Source organism: Chiloscyllium plagiosum, unplaced genomic scaffold, assembly GCF_037043375.1.
Source record: "Chiloscyllium plagiosum isolate Xiang-an unplaced genomic scaffold, Cpla_swu_hap1 HiC_scaffold_35, whole genome shotgun sequence".
NCBI lineage: Eukaryota > Metazoa > Chordata > Chondrichthyes > Orectolobiformes > Hemiscylliidae > Chiloscyllium > Chiloscyllium plagiosum.
Window position 1 is genome coordinate 12,345,002 of NW_028270173.1, and position 22,898 is coordinate 12,367,899.

At 49.8% G+C, this 22,898-nt stretch overlaps 1 protein-coding gene across 1 annotated transcript in view; it reads right to left on the reverse strand.

The window, feature by feature from the left end:
* The window catches only part of LOC122547757 (butyrophilin subfamily 3 member A3-like), a 206,069-nt gene extending 185,195 nt beyond the window's left edge, over positions 1 to 20,874 (reverse strand). Inside the window, 1 exon segment of the mRNA XM_087979256.1 lies at positions 20,738 to 20,874. The gene's annotated coding sequence lies outside the window, so the exon portion shown is untranslated.
* Between the last annotated feature and the right edge of the window lie 2,024 nt (positions 20,875 to 22,898).

The window sequence follows — 22,898 nt, forward strand, 5'->3', positions numbered from 1 at the left end:
CAGTGTCACTGTGTAACAGACTGGGAGGAGTGTGCAGCAGGTCAGTGTCACTGTGTACCAGTCTGGGAGGAATGTGCAGCAGGTCGGTGTCACTGTGTAACAGACTGGGAGGAGTGTGCGGCAGGTCAGTGTCACTGTGTAACAAACTGGGAGGAGTGTCCAGTAGGTCTGTATCACAGTGTAACAGACTGGGAGGAGTGTGCGGCAGGTCAGTGTCACTGTGTAACAGACTGGGAGGAGTGTGCAGCAGGTCAGTGTCACTGTGTAACAGACTGGGAGGAGTGTGCAGCAGGTCAGTGTCATTGTGTAACAAACTGGGAGGAGTGTCCAGCAGGTCTGTATCACAGTGTAACAGACTGGGAGGAGTGTGCGGCAGGTCAGTGTCACTGTGTAACAGACTGGGAGGAGTGTGCGGCAGGTCAGTGTCATTGTGTAACAAACTGGGAGGAGTGTCCAGCAGGTCTGTATCACAGTGTAACGGACTGGGAGGAGTGTGCGGCAGGTCAGTGTCACTGTGTAACAGACTGGGAGGAGTGTGCGGCAGGTCAGTGTCACTGTGTAACAGACTGGGAGGAGTGTGCGACAGGTCAGTGACACTGTGTAACAGACTGGGAGGAGTATGCGGCAGGTCAGTGTCACTGTGTAACAGACTGGGAGGAGTATGCGGCAGGTCAGTGTCACTGTGAAACAGACTGGGAGGAGTGTGCAGCAGGTTAGTGTCACTGTGTAGCAGGCTGGGAGGAGTGTGTGGCAGGTCAGTGTCATTGTGTAACAGACTGAGAGGAGTGTGCGGCAGGTCAGTATCACTCTGTAACAGACTGGGAGGAGTGTGCGGCAGGTTAACGTCACTGTGTAACAGACTGGGAGGAGTGTGCGGCAGATCAGTATCACTGTGTAACAGACTGGGAGGAGTGTGCCGTAGGTCAGTGTCACTGTGTAATAGACTGGGAAGAGTGTGCGGTAGGTCAGTATTACTGTGTAACAGACTGGGAGGAGTGTGCGGTAGGTCAGTATTACTGTGTAACAGACTGGGAGGAGTGTGCGGCAGGTCAGTGTCTCTGTGTAACAGACTGGGAGGAGTGTGCGGCAGGTCAGTGTCACTGTGTAACAGACTGGGAGGAATGTGCAGCAGGTCAGTGTCACTGTGTAACGGACTGGGACCGGTATGTGGCAGGTCATTGTCACTGTGTAATAGATTGGGAGTAGTGTGCAGCAGGTCAGTGTCACTGTGCATCAGACTGGGAGGGGTGTGCGGCAGGTCAGTGTCACTGTGTAACAGACTGGGAGGAATGTGCAGCAGGTTAGTGTCACTGTGTAACAGACTGGGAGGAGTGTGCAGCAGGTCAGTGTCACTGTGTAACAGACTGGGAGGAGTGTGCAGCAGGTCAGTGTCACTGTGTAACAGACTGGGAGGAGTGTGCAGCAGGTCAGTGTCACTGTCTAACAGACTGGGAGGAGTGTGCGGCAGGCCAGTGTCACTGTGTAATCGACTGGGAGGTGCATACAGCAGGTCAGTGTCACTGTGTAACAGACTGGGAGGAGTGTGCGGCAGGTCAGTGTCAATGTGTAACAGGCTGGGAGGAGTGTGTGGCAGGTCAGTGTCATTGTGAAACAGACTGGGAGGAGTGTGCGGCAGGTCAGTGTTACAGATTAACAGACTGGGAGGAGTGTGCGGCAGGTCAGTGTCACTGTGTAACAGACTGGGAGGAGTGTGCGGCAGGTCAGTGTCACAGTGTAACAGACTGGGAGGAGTGTGCGGCAGGTCAGTGTCACTGTAACAGACTGGGAGGAGTGTGTGGCAGGTCAGTATCACTCTGTAACAGACTGGGAGGAATGTGTGGCAGATTAGTATCACTGTGTAATAGACTGAGAGAGTGTGCGGCAGTCAGTGTCACTGTGTAACAGACTGGGAGGAGTGTGCGGCAGGACAGTATCACTGTGTAGCAGGCTGGGAGGAGTGTGTGGCAGGTCAGTGTCATTGTGTAACAGACTGGGAGGAATGTGCGGCAGGTCAGTGTTACAGATTAACAGACTGGGAGGAGTGCGCAGCAGGTCAGTGTCACTGTGTAACAGACTGGGAGGAGTGTGCGGCAGGTGATTATCACTGTGTAACAGACTGGGAGGAGTGTGCGGCAGGTCAGTGTCACTGTGTAACAGACTGGGAGGAGTGTGCAGCAGGTCAGTGTCATTGTGTAACAAACTGGGAGGAGTGTCCGGCAGGTCTGTATCACAGTGTAACAGACTGGGAGGGTGTGCGTCAGGTCAGTGTCACTGTGTAACAGACTGGGAGGAGTGTGCGGCAGGTCAGTGTCACTGTGTAACAGACTGGGAGGAGTGTGCGGCAGGACAGTATCACTTTGTAATCGACTGGGAGGTGCATACAGCAGGTCAGTGTCACTGTGTAACAGACTGGGAGGAGTGTGCGGCAGGTCAGTGTCAATGTGTAACAGGCTGGGAGGAATGTGTGGCAGGTCAGTGTCATTGTGAAACAGACTGGGAGGAGCGTGCGGCAGGTCGGAATTACAGATTAACAGACTGGGAGGAGTGTGCGGCAGGTCAGTGTCACTGTGTAACAGACTGGGAGGAGTGTGCGGCAGGTCAGTGTCACTGTGTAACAGACTGGGAGGAGTGTGCGGCAGGTCAGTGTCACTGTAACAGACTGGGAGGAGTGTGTGGCAGGTCAGTATCACTCGGTAACAGACTGGGAGGAATGTGCGGCAGATCAGTATCACTGTGTAATAGACTGAGCGAGTGTGCGGCAGTCAGTGTCACTGTGTAACAGACTGGGAGGAGTGTGCGGCAGGACAGTATCACTGTGTAGCAGGCTGGGAGGAGTGTGTGGCAGGTCAGTGTCATTGTGTAACAGACTGGGAGGAATGTGCGGCAGGTCAGTGTTACAGATTAACAGACTGGGAGGAGTGCGCAGCAGGTCAGTGTCACTGTGTAACAGACTGGGAGGAGTGTGCGGCAGGTGATTATCACTGTGTAACAGACTGGGAGGAGTGTACGGCAGGTCAGTGTCACTGTGTAACAGACTGGGAGGAGTGTGCAGCAGGTCAGTGTCATTGTGTAACAAACTGGGAGGAGTGTCCAGCAGGTCTGTATCACAGTGTAACAGACTGGGAGGAGTGTGCGGCAGGTCAGTGTCACTGTGTAACAGACGGGGAGGAGTGTGCGGCAGGACAGTATCACTGTGTAACAGACTGGGAGGAGTATGCGGCAGGTCGGTGTCACTGTGTAACAGACTGGGAGGAGTGTGCGGCAGGTCAGTGTCACTGTAACAGACTGGGAGGAGTGTGTGGCAGGTCAGTATCACTCTGTAACAGACTGGGAGGAGTGTGCGGCAGGTCAGTATCACTGTGTAACAGACTGGGACCGGTATGCGGCAGGTCATTGTCACTGTGTAATAGATTGGGAGTAGTGTGCAGCAGGTCAGTGTCACTGTGCATCAGACTGGGAGGGGTGTGCGGCAGGTCAGTGTCACTGTGTAACAGACTGGGAGGAGTGTGCGGCAGGTCAGTGTCACTGTGTAACAGACTGGGAGGAGTGTGCAGCAGGTCAGTGTCATTGTGTAACAAACTGGGAGGAGTGTCCAGCAGGTCTGTATCACAGTGTAACAGACTGGGAGGAGTGTGCGGCAGGTCAGTGTCACTGTGTAACAGACTGGGAGGAGTGTGCGGCAGGTCAGTGTCATTGTGTAACAATCTGGGAGGAGTGTCCAGCAGGTCTGTATCACAGTGTAATAGACTGGGAGGAGTGTGCGGCAGGTCAGTGTCACTGTGTAACAGACTGGGAGGAGTGTGCGGCAGGTCAGTGTCACTGTGTAACAGACTGGGAGGAGTGTGCGACAGGTCAGTGACACTGTGTAACAGACTGGGAGGAGTATGCGGCAGGTCAGTGTCACTGTGTAACAGACTGGGAGGAGTATGCGGCAGGTCAGTGTCACTGTGTAACAGACTGGTAGGAGTGTGCGGCAGGTCAGTGTCACTGTGTAACAGATTGAGAGGAGTGTGCACCAGGTCAGTGTCACTGTGTAACAGACTGGGAGGAGTGTGCGGCAGGTCAGTGTCACTGTGTAACAGACTGGGAGGAGTGTGCGGCAGGACAGTATCACTGTGTAGCAGGCTGGGAGGAGTGTGTGGCAGGTCAGTGTCATTGTGTAACAGACTGGGAGGAATGTGCGGCAGGTCAGTGTTACAGATTAACAGACTGGGAGGAGTGCGCAGCAGGTCAGTGTCACTGTGTAACAGACTGGGAGGAGTGTGCGGCAGGTGATTATCACTGTGTAACAGACTGGGAGGAGTGTGCGGCAGGTCAGTGTCACTGTGTAACAGACTGGGAGGAGTGTGCAGCAGGTCAGTGTCATTGTGTAACAAACTGGGAGGAGTGTCCGGCAGGTCTGTATCACAGTGTAACAGACTGGGAGGGTGTGCGTCAGGTCAGTGTCACTGTGTAACAGACTGGGAGGAGTGTGCGGCAGGTCAGTGTCACTGTGTAACAGACTGGGAGGAGTGTGCGGCAGGACAGTATCACTTTGTAATCGACTGGGAGGTGCATACAGCAGGTCAGTGTCACTGTGTAACAGACTGGGAGGAGTGTGCGGCAGGTCAGTGTCAATGTGTAACAGGCTGGGAGGAATGTGTGGCAGGTCAGTGTCATTGTGAAACAGACTGGGAGGAGTGTGCGGCAGGTCAGAATTACAGATTAACAGACTGGGAGGAGTGTGCGGCAGGTCAGTGTCACTGTGTAACAGACTGGGAGGAGTGTGCGGCAGGTCAGTGTCACTGTGTAACAGACTGGGAGGAGTGTGCGGCAGGTCAGTGTCACTGTAACAGACTGGGAGGAGTGTGTGGCAGGTCAGTATCACTCGGTAACAGACTGGGAGGAATGTGCGGCAGATCAGTATCACTGTGTAATAGACTGAGAGAGTGTGCGGCAGTCAGTGTCACTGTGTAACAGACTGGGAGGAGTGTGCGGCAGGACAGTATCACTGTGTAGCAGGCTGGGAGGAGTGTGTGGCAGGTCAGTGTCATTGTGTAACAGACTGGGAGGAATGTGCGGCAGGTCAGTGTTACAGATTAACAGACTGGGAGGAGTGCGCAGCAGGTCAGTGTCACTGTGTAACAGACTGGGAGGAGTGTGCGGCAGGTGATTATCACTGTGTAACAGACTGGGAGGAGTGTGCGGCAGGTCAGTGTCACTGTGTAACAGACTGGGAGGAGTGTGCAGCAGGTCAGTGTCATTGTGTAACAAACTGGGAGGAGTGTCCGGCAGGTCTGTATCACAGTGTAACAGACTGGGAAGAGTGTGCGGTAGGTCATATTACTGTGTAACAGACTGGGAGGTGTATGCGGCAGGTCAGTGTCACTGTGTAACAGACTGGGAGGAGTGTGCGGCAGGTCAGTATCACTGTGTAACAGACTGGGAGGAGTATGCGGCAGGTCAGTGTCACTGTGTAACAGACTGTGACCGGTGTGCGGCAGGTCAGTATCACTGTGTAACAGACTGGGAGGAGTGTGCGGCAGGTCAGTGTCACTGTGTAACAGACTGGGAGGAGTGTGCGGCAGGACAGTATCACTTTGTAATCGACTGGGAGGTGCATACAGCAGGTCAGTGTCACTGTGTAACAGACTGGGAGGAGTGTGCGGCAGGTCAGTGTCAATGTGTAACAGGCTGGGAGGAGTGTGTGGCAGGTCAGTGTCTCTGTGTAACAGACTGGGAGGAGTGTGCGGCAGGTCAGAATTACAGATTAACAGACTGGGAGGAGTGTGCGGCAGGTCAGTGTCACTGTGTAACAGACTGGGAGGAGTGTGCGGCAGGTCAGTGTCACTGTGTAACAGACTGGGAGGAGTGTGCGGCAGGTCAGTGTCACTGTAACAGCCTGGGAGGAGTGTGTGGCAGGTCAGTATCACTCGGTAACAGACTGGGAGGAATGTGCGGCAGATCAGTATCACTGTGTAATAGACTGAGAGAGAGTGCGGCAGTCAGTGTCACTGTGTAACAGACTGGGAGGAGTGTGCGGCAGGACAGTATCACTGTGTAGCAGGCTGGGAGGAGTGTGTGGCAGGTCAGTGTCATTGTGTAACAGACTGGGAGGAATGTGCGGCAGGTCAGTGTTACAGATTAACAGACTGGGAGGAGTGCGCAGCAGGTCAGTGTCACTGTGTAACAGACTGGGAGGAGTGTGCGGCAGGTGATTATCACTGTGTAACAGACTGGGAGGAGTGTGCGGCAGGTCAGTGTCACTGTGTAACAGACTGGGAGGAGTGTGCAGCAGGTCAGTGTCATTGTGTAACAAACTGGGAGGAGTGTCCGGCAGGTCTGTATCACAGTGTAACAGACTGGGAGGAGTGTGCGGCAGGTCAGTGTCACTGTGTAACAGACGGGGAGGAGTGTGCGGCAGGTCAGTGTCACTGTGTAACAGACTGGGAGGAGTGTGCGGCAGGACAGTATCACTGTGTAACAGACTGGGAGGAGTATGCGGCAGGTCGGTGTCACTGTGTAACAGACTGGGAGGAGTGTGCGGCAGGTCAGTGTCACTGTAACAGACTGGGAGGAGTGTGTGGCAGGTCAGTATCACTCTGTAACAGACTGGGAGGAGTGTGCGGCAGGTCAGTATCACTGTGTAACAGACTGGGACCGGTATGCGGCAGGTCATTGTCACTGTGTAATAGATTGGGAGTAGTGTGCAGCAGGTCAGTGTCACTGTGCATCAGACTGGGAGGGGTGTGCGGCAGGTCAGTGTCACTGTGTAACAGACTGGGAGGAGTGTGCAGCAGGTCAGTGTCATTGTGTAACAAACTGGGAGGAGTGTCCAGCAGGTCTGTATCACAGTGTAACAGACTGGGAGGAGTGTGCGGCAGGTCAGTGTCACTGTGTAACAGACTGGGAGGAGTGTGCGGCAGGTCAGTGTCATTGTGTAACAAACTGGGAGGAGTGTCCAGCAGGTCTGTATCACAGTGTAATGGACTGGGAGGAGTGTGCGGCAGGTCAGTGTCACTGTGTAACAGACTGGGAGGAGTGTGCGACAGGTCAGTGACACTGTGTAACAGACTGGGAGGAGTATGCGGCAGGTCAGTGTCACTGTGTAACAGACTGGGAGGAGTATGCGGCAGGTCGGTGTCACTGTGTAACAGACTGGTAGGAGTGTGCGGCAGGTCAGTGTCACTGTGTAACAGATTGAGAGGAGTGTGCACCAGGTCAGTGTCACTGTGTAACAGACTGGGAGGAGTGTGCGGCAGGTCAGTGTCACTGTGTAACAGACTGGGAGGAGTGTGCGGCAATTCAGTATCACTGTGTAACAGACTGGGAGGAGTGTGCAGCAGGTCAGTGTCACTGTGTACCAGTCTGGGAGGAATGTGCAGCAGGTCGGTGTCACTGTGTAACAGACTGGGAGGAGTGTGCAGCAGGTCAGTGTCACTGTGTAACAGACTGGGAGGAATGTGCAGCAGGTCAGTGTCACTGTGTAACGGACTGGGACCGGTATGCGGCAGGTCATTGTCACTGTGTAATAGATTGGGAGTAGTGTGCAGCAAGTCAGTGTCACTGTGCAACAGACTGGGACGGGTGTGCGGCAGGTCAGTGTCACTATGTAACAAACTCAGAGGAGTGTGCTGCAGGTCAGTGTCACTGTGTAACAGACTGGGAGGAGTGTGCAGCAGGTCAGTGTCACTGTCTAACAGACTGGGAGGAGTGTGCGGCAGGTCAGTGTCACTGTGCAACAGACTGGGAGGTGCATACAGCAGGTCAGTGTCACTGTGTAACAGACTGGGAGGAGTGTGCGGCAGGTCAGTGTCAATGTGTAACAGGCTGGGAGGAGTGTGCAGCAGGTCAGTGTCACTGTCTAACAGACTGGGAGGAGTGTGCGGCAGGTCAGTGTCACTGTGCAACAGACTGGGAGGTGCATACAGCAGGTCAGTGTCACTGTGTAACAGACTGGGAGGAGTGTGCGGCAGTCCGTGTCACTGTGTAACAGACTGGGAGGAGTGTGCGGCAGGACAGTATCACTGTGTAGCAGGCTGGGAGGAGTGTGTGGCAGGTCAGTGTCATTGTGTAACAGACTGGGAGGAATGTGCGGCAGGTCAGTGTTACAGATTAACAGACTGGGAGGAGTGCGCAGCAGGTCAGTGTCACTGTGTAACAGACTGGGAGGAGTGTGCGGCAGGTGATTATCACTGTGTAACAGACTGGGAGGAGTGTGCGGCAGGTCAGTGTCACTGTGTAACAGACTGGGAGGAGTGTGCAGCAGGTCAGTGTCATTGTGTAACAAACTGGGAGGAGTGTCCGGCAGGTCTGTATCACAGTGTAACAGACTGGGAGGAGTGTGCGGCAGGTCAGTGTCACTGTGTAACAGACGGGGAGGAGTGTGCGGCAGGTCAGTGTCACTGTGTAACAGACTGGGAGGAGTGTGCGGCAGGACAGTATCACTGTGTAACAGACTGGGAGGAGTATGCGGCAGGTCGGTGTCACTGTGTAACAGACTGGGAGGAGTGTGCGGCAGGTCAGTGTCACTGTAACAGACTGGGAGGAGTGTGTGGCAGGTCAGTATCACTCTGTAACAGACTGGGAGGAGTGTGCGGCAGGTCAGTATCACTGTGTAACAGACTGGGACCGGTATGCGGCAGGTCATTGTCACTGTGTAATAGATTGGGAGTAGTGTGCAGCAGGTCAGTGTCACTGTGCATCAGACTGGGAGGGGTGTGCGGCAGGTCAGTGTCACTGTGTAACAGACTGGGAGGAGTGTGCAGCAGGTCAGTGTCACTCTGTAACAGACTGGGAGGAGTGTGCAGCAGGTCAGTGTCATTGTGTAACAAACTGGGAGGAGTGTCCAGCAGTTCTGTATCACAGTGTAACAGACTGGGAGGAGTGTGCGGCAGGTCAGTGTCACTGTGTAACAGACTGGGAGGAGTGTGCGGCAGGTCAGTGTCATTGTGTAACAAACTGGGAGGAGAGTCCAGCAGGTCTGTATCACAGTGTAATGGACTGGGAGGAGTGTGCGGCAGGTCAGTGTCACTGTGTAACAGACTGGGAGGAGTGTGCGACAGGTCAGTGACACTGTGTAACAGACTGGGAGGAGTATGCGGCAGGTCAGTGTCACTGTGTAACAGACTGGGAGGAGTATGCGGCAGGTCGGTGTCACTGTGTAACAGACTGGTAGGAGTGTGCGGCAGGTCAGTGTCACTGTGTAACAGATTGAGAGGAGTGTGCACCAGGTCAGTGTCACTGTGTAACAGACTGGGAGGAGTGTGCGGCAGGTCAGTGTCACTGTGTAACAGACTGGGAGGAGTGTGCGGCAATTCAGTGTCACTGTGTAACAGACTGGGAGGAGTGTGCAGCAGGTCAGTGTCACTGTGTAACAGACTGGGAGGAGTGTGCAGCAGGTCAGTGTCACTGTGTAACAGACTGGGAGGAATGTGCAGCAGGTCAGTGTCACTGTGTAACGGACTGGGACCGGTATGCGGCAGGTCATTGTCACTGTGTAATAGATTGGGAGTAGTGTGCAGCAAGTCAGTGTCACTGTGCAACAGACTGGGACGGGTGTGCGGCAGGTCAGTGTCACTATGTAACAAACTCAGAGGAGTGTGCAGCAGGTCAGTGTCACTGTGTAACAGACTGGGAGGAGTGTGCAGCAGGTCAGTGTCACTGTCTAACAGACTGGGAGGAGTGTGCGGCAGGTCAGTGTCACTGTGCAACAGACTGGGAGGTGCATACAGCAGGTCAGTGTCACTGTGTAACAGACTGGGAGGAGTGTGCGGCAGGTCAGTGTCAATGTGTAACAGGCTGGGAGGAGTGTGTGGCAGGTCAGTGTCATTGTGAAACAGACTGGGAGGAATGTGCGGCAGGTCGGTGTTACAGATTACCAGACTGGGAGGAGTGCGCAGCAGGTCAGTGATACAGATTAACAGACAGGGAGGAGTGTGCAGCAGGTCAGTGTCACTGTGTAACAGACTCAGAGGAGTGTGCAGCAGGTTAGTGTCACTGTGTAGCAGGCTGGGAGGAGTGTGTGGCAGGTCAGTGTCATTGTGTAACAGACTGGGAGGAGTGTGCGGCAGGTCAGTGTCACTGTGTAACAGACTGAGAGGAGTGTGCGGCAGGTCAGTATCACTCTGTAACAGACTGGGAGGAGTGTGCGGCAGGTTAACGTCACTGTGTAACAGACTGGGAGGAGTGTGCGGCAATTCAGTGTCACTGTGTAACAGACTGGGAGGAGTGTGCCGTAGGTCAGTGTCACTGTGTAATAGACTGGGAAGAGTGTGCGGTAGGTCAGTATTACTGTGTAACAGACTGGGAGGAGTGTGCGGTAGGTCAGTATTACTGTGTAACAGACTGGGAGGTGTATGCGGCAGGTCAGTGTCACTGTGTAACAGACTGGGAGGAGTGTGCGGCAGGTCAGTATCACTGTGTAACAGACTGGGAGGAGTATGCGGCAGGTCAGTGTCACTGTGTAACAGACTGTGACCGGTGTGCGGCAGGTCAGTATCACTGTGTAACAGACTGGGAGGAGTGTGCGGTAGGTCAGTATTACTGTGTAACAGATTGGGAGGAGTATGCGGCAGGTCAGTGTCACTGTGTAACAGACTGTGACCGGTGTGCGGCAGGTCAGTATCACTGTGTAACAGACTGGGAGGAGTGTGCGGCAGGTCAGTGTCACTGTGTAACAGACTGGGAGGAGTGTGCAGCAGGTCAGTGTCATTGTGTAACAAACTGGGAGGAGTGTCCGGCAGGTCTGTATCACAGTGTAACAGACTGGGAGGAGTGTGCGGCAGGTCAGTGTCACTGTGTAACAGACGGGGAGGAGTGTGCGGCAGGTCAGTGTCACTGTGTAACAGACTGGGAGGAGTGTGCGGCAGGACAGTATCACTGTGTAACAGACTGGGAGGAGTATGCGGCAGGTCGGTGTCACTGTGTAACAGACTGGGAGGAGTGTGCGGCAGGTCAGTGTCACTGTAACAGACTGGGAGGAGTGTGTGGCAGGTCAGTATCACTCTGTAACAGACTGGGAGGAGTGTGCGGCAGGTCAGTATCACTGTGTAACAGACTGGGACCGGTATGCGGCAGGTCATTGTCACTGTGTAATAGATTGGGAGTAGTGTGCAGCAGGTCAGTGTCACTGTGCATCAGACTGGGAGGGGTGTGCGGCAGGTCAGTGTCACTGTGTAACAGACTGGGAGGAGTGTGCAGCAGGTCAGTGTCACTCTGTAACAGACTGGGAGGAGTGTGCAGCAGGTCAGTGTCATTGTGTAACAAACTGGGAGGAGTGTCCAGCAGGTCTGTATCACAGTGTAACAGACTGGGAGGAGTGTGCGGCAGGTCAGTGTCACTGTGTAACAGACTGGGAGGAGTGTGCGGCAGGTCAGTGTCATTGTGTAACAAACTGGGAGGAGAGTCCAGCAGGTCTGTATCACAGTGTAATGGACTGGGAGGAGTGTGCGGCAGGTCAGTGTCACTGTGTAACAGACTGGGAGGAGTGTGCGACAGGTCAGTGACACTGTGTAACAGACTGGGAGGAGTATGCGGCAGGTCAGTGTCACTGTGTAACAGACTGGGAGGAGTATGCGGCAGGTCGGTGTCACTGTGTAACAGACTGGGAGGAGTGTGCGGCAGGTCAGTGTCACTGTGTAACAGATTGAGAGGAGTGTGCACCAGGTCAGTGTCACTGTGTAACAGACTGGGAGGAGTGTGCGGCAGGTCAGTGTCACTGTGTAACAGACTGGGAGGAGTGTGCGGCAATTCAGTGTCACTGTGTAACAGACTGGGAGGAGTGTGCAGCAGGTCAGTGTCACTGTGTACCAGTCTGGGAGGAATGTGCAGCAGGTCGGTGTCACTGTGTAACAGACTGGGAGGAGTGTGCAGCAGGTCAGTGTCACTGTGTAACAGACTGGGAGGAATGTGCAGCAGGTCAGTGTCACTGTGTAACGGACTGGGACCGGTATGCGGCAGGTCATTGTCACTGTGTAATAGATTGGGAGTAGTGTGCAGCAAGTCAGTGTCACTGTGCAACAGACTGGGACGGGTGTGCGGCAGGTCAGTGTCACTATGTAACAAACTCAGAGGAGTGTGCAGCAGGTCAGTGTCACTGTGTAACAGACTGGGAGGAGTGTGCAGCAGGTCAGTGTCACTGTCTAACAGACTGGGAGGAGTGTGCGGCAGGTCAGTGTCACTGTGCAACAGACTGGGAGGTGCATACAGCAGGTCAGTGTCACTGTGTAACAGACTGGGAGGAGTGTGCGGCAGGTCAGTGTCAATGTGTAACAGGCTGGGAGGAGTGTGTGGCAGGTCAGTGTCATTGTGAAACAGACTGGGAGGAATGTGCGGCAGGTCAGTGTTACAGATTACCAGACTGGGAGGAGTGCGCAGCAGGTCAGTGATACAGATTAACAGACAGGGAGGAGTGTGCAGCAGGTCAGTGTCACTGTGTAACAGACTCAGAGGAGTGTGCAGCAGGTTAGTGTCACTGTGTAGCAGGCTGGGAGGAGTGTGTGGCAGGTCAGTGTCATTGTGTAACAGACTGGGAGGAGTGTGCGGCAGGTCAGTGTCACTGTGTAACAGACTGAGAGGAGTGTGCGGCAGGTCAGTATCACTCTGTAACAGACTGGGAGGAGTGTGCGGCAGGTTAACGTCACTGTGTAACAGACTGGGAGGAGTGTGCGGCAGATCAGTATCACTGTGTAACAGACTGGGAGGAGTGTGCCGTAGGTCAGTGTCACTGTGTAATAGACTGGGAAGAGTGTGCGGTAGGTCAGTATTACTGTGTAACAGACTGGGAGGAGTGTGCGGTAGGTCAGTATTACTGTGTAACAGACTGGGAGGTGTATGCGGCAGGTCAGTGTCACTGTGTAACAGACTGGGAGGAGTGTGCGGCAGGTCAGTATCACTGTGTAACAGACTGGGAGGAGTATGCGGCAGGTCAGTGTCACTGTGTAACAGACTGTGACCGGTGTGCGGCAGGTCAGTATCACTGTGTAACAGACTGGGAGGAGTGTGCGGTAGGTCAGTATTACTGTGTAACAGATTGGGAGGAGTATGCGGCAGGTCAGTGTCACTGTGTAACAGACTGTGACCGGTGTGCGGCAGGTCAGTATCACTGTGTAACAGACTGGGAGGAGTGTGCGGCAGGTCAGTATCACTGTGTAACAGACTGGGAGGAGTGTGCGGCAGGTCAGTGTCACTGTGTAATAGACTGGGAAGAGTGTGCAGCAGGTCAGTATCACTGTGTAACAGACTGGGAGGAATGTGCAGCAGGTCAGTGTCACTGTGTAACAGACTGGGACCGGTGTGCAGCAGGTCAGTGTCACTGTGTCACAGACTGGGACCGGTGTGCGGCAGGTCAGTGTCACTGTGTAACAGACTGGGAGGAGTATATAGCAGGTCAGTGTCATTCTCTAACAGGCTGGGCGCGTGGATCTGCACGAGGAGGGAGTGGCAGCAGAGTACTTCTTTAACCTGATCCTTGCTGTCCCATTGGTGCCACTGTGGTTCGCACTGCTGCCTTGCAGCGTCAGAGTCCTGCCTTCAATTCCCGCCTCAGGTGACTGACGTGTGGAGTTTGCACATTCTCCCTGTGTCTGCGTGGGTTTCCTCCGGGTGCTCCGGTTTCCTCCCACAGTCCAAAGATGTGCAGGTTAGGTGAGTTGGCCATGCTAAATTGTGTATAGGGGAATGGGTTTGAATTGTGTTGCGCTTCGTTGTGTCCGTGTGGACTTGTTGGGCCGAAGGGCCTGTTTCCACACTCTAAGTAATCTAATCTACAACATCACAAGAAAATGGGTTAGTGACATCTGGGGACTTCCTCCATGTTTCTTTTAATTTGCCAAGATGTTTAAATCAGGAGAGATTATGAAATGCAAAAATGGGTAATTAAGAAATGCACTTTTAAACTATTTAATATTGAATTTAATTTTATAAATGAATAAATCGAACAGAAAATAGAGGATTGGTTAACTAACGGGAAGGAAAGAGTAGGAAGAAGTGAGTGGTATTCGGGTTGGCGATCAGTGACTAGCGGTGTGCCTCAGGGATCAGTGTTGGGACTGCAATTATTCACAATTTACACTGATAATTAGGGGTTTGGGATCATGTGTATTGTGTCAACCTTTGCGAATGATACTAAGATGAGTGGTAGAGCAGAGTTGGACCGAGGGGTCTGTTTCTGTGCTGTACATTTCTATGACTCTATGACTGTGAAACTTTGCAAAGGGATATACATAGTTGAAGTGAGTGAGTAAAGGTCTGGAAGTTGGAGTATAATTGTAATAGACGTGAAGTCATCCAGTTTAGTAGGAATAACAATAAAAAGAATTCTTACTTGAATGGTAAGAAATTGCAGCACGCTGCTCTGTAGAGGGACCTGGGTGTCCTTGTGCATGAATCACAGAAGGTTGGTCTGCGGATACAACAGGTAATTAAGGCGGCACATGGAATTTTGTCCTTTGTTGCTAAAGGGAATGAGTTTAAAAGCAGGGAGGTTATATTGCAGCTGAATAGGGTGCTGGCGAGGCCACACTTAGAGTATAGTGTGCATGTTTTGGCCTCCTTACTTGAGAAAAGATGTACTAACACTGGAGGGGGTCCAGACGAGGTTCACTAGATTGATTCTGGATTTGAGGGGGTTGGCTTATGAGGAGGGACTGAGTAGACTGGGGATTATATTCATTGGAATTTAGAAGAATGAGGGGGGATCTTATCGAAACATATAAAATTATGAAGGGAATAGTTAGATGTAAGTAGAGAGGATGTTTTAAACTGGTGGGTTAAACTGGGACAAGAGGGCATCGCCTCAAAATGAGGGCGAGCAGATTTAGGCCGGAATTGAAAAGGAACTTCTTTACCGGAGGATTGTGAATCTATGGAATTCCCTGCCCAGTGAAGTCGTTGAGTCTTCCTCAGAAAATGTTTTTAAAGCTACGATAGGTAATTTTTTTGAACAGTAAATGAATTAAAGGTTATGGTGAGTGAGTGGGGAAGTGGAGCTGAGTCCATGAAAAGATCAGCCATGATCTTACTGAATGGCGGAGCAGGTTCGAAGGGCGAGATGGTCTACTCCTGCTTCTAGTTCTTACATTGTGCTCTTATGTAAGAGAAGAGAATAGAGAAACCTGGGCAGATAATGTGTTGCAGCTGTAGTATGTGGGAACTGGTGATGCCAGTGTCACCCACAGTGACCATATCTGTAGCAAGAACTTTGACTCAGAGCTGATGAGCTGGAATTGAGCTGCTGATACTGTGAACCACCAGGGAAGGGGAGCAGTACCTGAACAGCTCTTAGTTTAACGACATCAAACGTAGTCCATGGTCAGGACCAGGGCAATGTGACTGTTATTGAGGCAGGTTTTGGGATCCAGAATTCAGCTTCACAGGAGCCTTAGCCAGTCCCTTGTCCCTAAGGTACAGTCTGAATGAGGGTACAGACTGAAGGGAGAGAAAGTGAACTAATCCCCCCACCAGCCTGATGGGGGAAGAATAGAGAAATGTATGGTAATAGGGGACTGACAGAGTTAGGGGAATAGATACTCTTCTCTGCAGCGATGACAGGATGTCCCATAGGCACTGTTGCCTGTCTGGTGCCAAGATTAAGGACATCTCTTCTGGGCTGGAGAATAATTTAATGTGGGAGGGGAAGGATCCAGTTAACATTGTCCACATACATACCAATTACATAGGCAGAACGAGGAAAGAGATTATGCTGAGAGATTATGAACAGCTCAGGGCAAAATTCAATAGAAAAACCACAAAGTTAATGATGTCCAGATTACAACCTGACATGTAAATTGCAATAATGTAAGCAAGAGTAGAGAGAGCTTAAATATTGGTGTGGAAGAAATGGGCACTGGGACCAGAAAATAATTTATTTTAAATCAATATTTAATATCAGTCTTCATGGTGGAGAACACTACAAAACATCCCAAAGATATCAGATCAGTTAGTTACTGATGAGAGAAAATGTCTCGTCACAATCTTTATCATGACAGCCAAAGTATTTGACAAACCAATGGGACTAAAGGTAGGCAGATCACCAGGGCCTGATGGCCTGCATCCAGCAGTTTTAAAGGAAGTTACTGCAGAGACAGTGGGGGCATTAGTTAAAATATTCCAGAATTCACTGGAATCCAGGGTGTTCCCAGCAGATTTGACTGAGTTTTTTGAAGAAGTAACAAAGAGGACTGATGACAGCAGAGTGGTAGATGTGATCTATATGGATTTCAGTAAAAATGTTCCACAAAATTCCCCATGGGAGATTGGTTAGCAAGGTTGGATCTCATGGAATACAGGGAGAACTAGCCATTTTGATACAGAACTGCTTCAAAGGTAAGAACAGAAGGGGGTGTTGGTGGAGGGTTGCTTTTCAGACTGGAGGCCTGTGACCAGTGGTGTGCCGCAAGGATCGGTGTTGGGTCCAGTACTTTTCATCATTTATATACATGATTTGGATGCGAGCATTAGAGGTATAGTTATTAATTTTCCAGATGACACCAAAATTGAGGTGTAGTGGACAGCAAAGAGGGTTACCTCAGATCTTGATCAAATGGGCCAATGGGCTGAGGAGTGGCAGATGGAGTTCAATTTAGGTAAATGTGAGGTGCTGCATTTTGGGAAAGGCAATCTTAGCAGGAAGTAGACACTTAATGGTAAGGTCCTCAGGTGTGTTGCTAAACAAAGAGACCTTGGAATACAGGTTCATAGTTCCTTGAAGTGAAGAAGGCGTTTGGTATGCTTTCCTTTATTGGTCAGAGTATTGAGTACAGGAGTTGGGAGGTCATGTTGCAACTGTACAGGACATTGGTGAGGCCACTGTTGGAATATTGCATGCAATTCTGGTCTCCTATCTATCAGAAAGATGTTGTGAAACTTGAAAGGGTTCAGAAAAGATTTACAAGGATGTTGCAAGGGTTGGAGGATTTGAGCTATTGGGAGAGGTTGACCAGGCTAGGGCTGTTTTCCCTGGAGCGTCGGAGGCTGAGGAGGGATATTGTAGAGGTTTATAAAATCATGAGGGGCATGGATAGGATAAATAGTCAAAAGTGTTTCCCTGGGGTGGGGGTGTCCAGAACTAGAGGGCATAGGTTTAGGGTGAGAGATGAAAGATATAAAAGAGACTTAAGGGGCAACTTTTCACGCAGAGGTTGGCACGTGTATGTAATGAGCTGCCAGGGGAAGTGGTGGAGGCTAGTACAATTGCAATATTTAAAAGGCATCTGAATGGGTATATGAATAGGAAGGGTTTGGAGGGATATGGGCCAGGTGCTGGCAGGTGGGACTAGATTGGTTTGAGATATCTTGTCGGCATGGACGAGTTGGACCGAAGGGTCTGCTTCCATGCTGTACATCTCAATGACTGTCTGACTCTACATGATAGTGCATTAAAGAAGGGAGGGAGACAGAAACCAGGAAACGATTGGTCAGTTAGTCTTTCATTCAGGAAATGCCATTGGTCAGGAAGAAATAGCAAAAGATTTAGAAAAGCTGAACATAATCAAACAGAGTCAACATGCTTTGTGCAAGAGAAATTACGCTTGACAAACTTTCGAGAGTTCTTTGACGATATAAAAACTAGAGTTGCTGAAGGGAACTGGTGAAAGGAGCTCACTTGGATTTCCAGAAGACATTTGATAAGGTCCTTGACTCTTGCACATGCTCAAGGTATTGGGGTAATGTATTAGCATGGATTAAGATTCAGTGATCACACAAAACACAGACAGTCAGATTTGATGAGTCTTTTTTAGGTTGGAACAAATTAATCAGTGGATTCCTACAAGCCCAAATTATTTACTGCCCATATTAATGACTCACGGGAAGAGAGACAGCATAATGAATCAAAATTTGCTGATGGTGACAAAATGATATGTTGTGATGAGGAAATAAGAAATCTCCAGGGGAATATCGATAGGTTTGATGAGTGGACTGAAACTTGGCAGATGGAGTTTAATGGAGCAAAATATAAGGTAGGAACAATCAAAAAGGCAAACAATTACATAGATGGAAGGAGACTCCATAGAAAAATGCCATGAAGAAGGATCTGGGTGTTCTTGTGCATGAAACACAAAAACGTTAAAATGGAGGTGCAGCAAGTAAATACAGCTAGATTGCTGGGTTCAGAGCAGAAAGCATGGCTCCAAGTTTACAACACTAGCTTTCAAAAGAAACATGACAGAACAAATCCTCTTAAAAGCACATCTTGTAATAGCTCTAACTATGTCCCCTTGTTTGAGATTTCCCCACTATTGGAAACAACTCAACACATACCCAAATCAAGCCCCTGTCAAATTTTCCTTGTTTCAGAAAGACTACCCCTAATTCTTCTAAACTCTCATGAGTAAACATATTTTCGTGTCTTTTTTTTAATTGGCGGTCGTATATTAGCGTGAATAGAGAATTGGCCAATTTAATATTGGACAGAGAATTGGGATAAGGGGCCCATTTTCTGGATGGCAACCTGCAACTAATGGAGTGCCACAGAGGTCAATATTTGGGCCAAAATTATTCACGATAAATATAAATGATTTGGATGATGGAAGTGAATGTAATGTTCCAAGTTTGTGACTGATACAAAAATAGGTGAGAGTGAAGTGGATGACACAGAAACTACACATGGATATAGACAGGGTTAGCGAGTGGACAAGATCTTGGCAGGTGGGATGTACAGGTCAACAGCCATATCTGCGGAACCGCTTTCCACAGATTCAGTTACCCGCAGTTTACCGTGGCCCAAACATATTATAGGGAACCTTCTGGAACCAGGGACCTGCCGAGAAGGTAAATTTCCCATTTAAATGAATGGGGTCGTACCTATCCATGGTTTCAGGCTTCTGTGGTTGGTCTTGGAACATATACCCCGTAGGTATGGCAGGACTACTGTGATGTGGGGAAATATCAGTTTATACACCTTGGTTGGAAGAATAGAGAAACGGAATATTATTTAAATGGAGAAAAATTGCAAAGGGTCACACCATAAATGAATTTGCTAGTCACAGAATCAGACAGCACAGACATAGACCCTGCAGTCCAATTCAACAGCACTACATATACATCCAATCTGTCCTACTCCCATTTACTATCATTTGGTCCATATCCCTCTAAACCTTTCCTATTCATATCCCTGTCCAGATGTCTTTTAAATGTTGTAATTGTACCAGCCTCCACCACTTTCTCTAGCAGCTCATTCCATACTCACACCATGGACTCTCTCGCCTCAAATAATGCTGACCTTGCTAATGATGCTGTTGCCTACTGCGCACCCTGTACAATGTAACCTGTATGCCTCTGTCTACATCTTTCTGATCTATACGTCCTGTTTACTATGATCTGCCGGTAATGCTTGTAAAAAAAGCTTTTTACTGTACTTTGGTACACGAGACAATAAATACTTCAAGTCAAATAAAATCTCTGCATTAAAAAGTTACCCCCAGATCATTTTTAAATCTTTCCCCTCTCACTTTACACCTATGCCCTCTAGTTTTGGCCTCTTCCACCACAAGAAAAAGACTTTGCCTATTTACCCTATCCATGCCCTTCCTGATTTTATAAATTCACCCTCCAGCCTCCAGGGGAAACACAGCCCACCTCCTAACAACAAAAATCCCTGCACCTTCAAGTTGTCTGCCCTGACAGTGAACGGGATAACAATCTCTCAGGCCATTTTCCAGAGGACATGGCCCTTGCTCTTAATTTGATCTGTTTTGGATCCTGAGGGCAGTTTGAACTAGATTAGATTACCTACAGTGTGAAACAGGCCCTTCGGCCCAACAAGTCCACACCGACCCACCACCCATCCAGACCCATTCCCCTACATTTACCCCTTCACGTAACACTACGGGCAATTTAGCATGGCCAATTCACCTAACCTGCACATTTTTGGACTGTGGGTGGAAGCCAGAGCACCCAGAGGAAACCCACACAGACACAGGGAGAATGTACAAATTCCACACAGACAGTTGCCTGAGGCGGGAATTGAACCCGAGTCTCTGGTGGTGTGAGGCAGCAGTGCTAACCACTATGTCACCGTGCCACCCACAAACTGGTCAGAGATGTTAACCACTCCGTACACTGACAGTGAGTCTAAGCAGGAGATAATGATGATGTCTATGTCCTGGCAGGTTTGTACCTCAGAGTCTCCACAATCTGAGATCATCCCCTCCACTTCTCACATACCCCCATCCTGGCTGATGGGATTCAGGAAAAAGGACAACAGAGGGATAGATCTGCTCGTGCTTCACAGAATGACAGAATGATGATGTTGTATAGGGAGGCCATACTGCCCATCATGCCTACACCAGCTCTTTAAAGACAAGACTTAAACAAAGGAGCAATGTCGATGAAGAAATGCGGAACATTAACCTGCTTTAAAGGTTTGTTCCCCGAGATGTAAACACTCAACTATCTCCAGGATTGAATTATTTCTCTTTAAATTGAAACCCCAGTGGGTCATGTTCTGTCTCCTGGCCCTCACTATGTTCCTCCTTTTTACTTCCGTCTCCCTTTCCAGTCTCTGTGTTTGACCCTGAGACTTTAATGTTGCAGATTGCCTCTCCCTCCTGTTCCCTTATACTGACAGGAGCCAGCTCCAGGCTCTGTTCAGCTGATCAGAGACATTGGAGAAAGTTCTCATCTTTTCCCTGGACAGTCCCCAGCGGCTCCCCGTTCAACTCCTTGGATTTGATTGGGATCTTTCAGCGGGAATAATATCCACCCGATCTCACTGGGAATGACCCCTTCCTGAAATTAAAGAGGATTTGGGACTCACCTCTTATTTTCCCACAATCTGATCGAACATTTTCCGCCTTTTCCCGACAGATGTGTAAAAAGTAAAGACGTTCACAACAGCAGCCCCTCCCTGAAAAACATTACTTTCGTTTTTGACTGAATTCACTCTTTGGGTTTTGCTCCGTCCTTCGGCCAAATGTGTAACTGCAGGGAAATTGCACAGATCAGGTGAGGAGGGAATGGGATGCGGTCGTTCAAAACTAGGGAACACAGATTTAAGGTGAGAGGAGAAAGGTTTAAAAGCGACCTGAGGGGCAACCTTTTTACACAGGGCCTGGTTCACATATGGAATGAACTGCCAAAGGAAGTGTCAAACTCAGGTACAGTTATCATATTTGGAAAGGTACATGAATAGGAAAGGTTTGGAGGGATATGGACCAAAAACAGGTCAATGGGAATGCTTCAGTTTGGGAAACATAGTTGGCATGGACAAGTTAGACTGAAGGCTCTGTTTCCACGCTGAATCACTCTATCCTTTCCCATTCCCCTCACATTTCTCCCTCCTCTCTCATCATCTTCCCTACTCCTCTCTACATTACCTCCCTTTCCATGCCCCTACTTTGTCATAGAGATGTACAGCATGGAAACAGACTGTTTGGTCTAACTCATCCATGCTGACCAGATATCCCAACCCAATCTAGTCGCACCTGCCAGCACCCGGCTCATATCCCTCCAAACCCTTCCTATTCATATACCCATCCAGATGCCTTTTAAATATTGCAATTGTACTGACCTCCACCACTTCTTCTGGCAGTCCATGCCCCACGCACACACCACCCTCTGCGTGAAAACGTTGCCCCTTAGGATTCTTTTGTATCTTTCCTCTCTCTCACTCTAAACTTATGCCCTCTAGTTCTGGACTTCCCCACCCAAGGGAAAAGTTCATTCACCTTTTCATGCACCTTTTCAAGTTCATGCCCCTCATGATTTTATAAATCTCTATAAGGTCACCCCTCAGCCTCTGACGCTCCAGGGAAAACAGACCTAGCCTATTTAGCCTTTCCCTATAGTTCAAATCCTCCAACCCTGGCAATGCCCTGTAAGTCTTTTTCGAACCCTTTCAAGTTTCACAACATTCTTTTCTATCACTACTTTCCCTACTCTCCTCTATTCCCCTCCCACTTCTCTCCCCCTCACCTCTCCATCCCCCTCCTCTCTCAGCATCCTCCCCACTGTCATCTACCTATCCCATCCCTTCTCTACCCGCCCTCTCCTCTCTCACCATCCTCCCCAATATCCTCAATCTCACTTACCCTCTATCCTCTTCTCCTCCCTCAACATCCTCTTCATTCCCCTCTCCTTTCTCACCACCCTCTCATCAATATGCCTTTTCACTTCTCTCCCCTCCCTCCCCAGTTCTCTCTATCCCCCTTCCCTCCCAATCTCCAGTCCCTCTTGGTGTGGAATTGTTGAACTGAGGGCAAAAGCTGTAAAGTTTGAATTGAAAGATGAGGTTTGATTTCTCGAGCTTTCATTGAGCTTCACCATGTTGTGGTGATTCTATCAGAGTGACTGATGCGGTTTGGGTCCAGTCACTATGTTTACACTTCCTGCAAGTACTTGTTGGAAGATTGATTTAGTGAAGGCTTAGTAGGGTCTCGTCCTCAAACACATCAGAATTTTATTTATTCATGTGTGGAATGTGGGTGTGACTGTCTGGCCAGTATTTATTACCCAGCCCTAGGGACAGGAGCAGCTCATTCAGCCCTGGAGCCTGTTCAATGAGATCATGGATGATATGGGGTTTAAAAGACATATTAAAATCTCTCTCTTTAACAAAGCTTTTGGGAATTTGATCTCATATCCTTTGAGGTGGCTAAATATCATATTTTGTCTTATAATGTTTCTGTAAATGCCTTGAGATGGTTTATTAAATTAAAGTTATGTCTGTTGGTATGAGTCAGTCACTAGGTTGAAGGAGTCTGTCAGTCAGTCAACTTTGAACATAAGTGGTAAATGTCAGGAACCTATAACAGTACTATACAGTTTAAAAATTGTCAACGTAAAGAGGTTATATCAGGATTAAAATAAATTGTATGAGTTTTGGTCAGACTTGGCCCGCTGACACCCAAATCTTACATTTACATTCTGCACTTACCCTTTTGATAGGAGCTGTCAAAATGGCTGCCCATGTTGCTGAA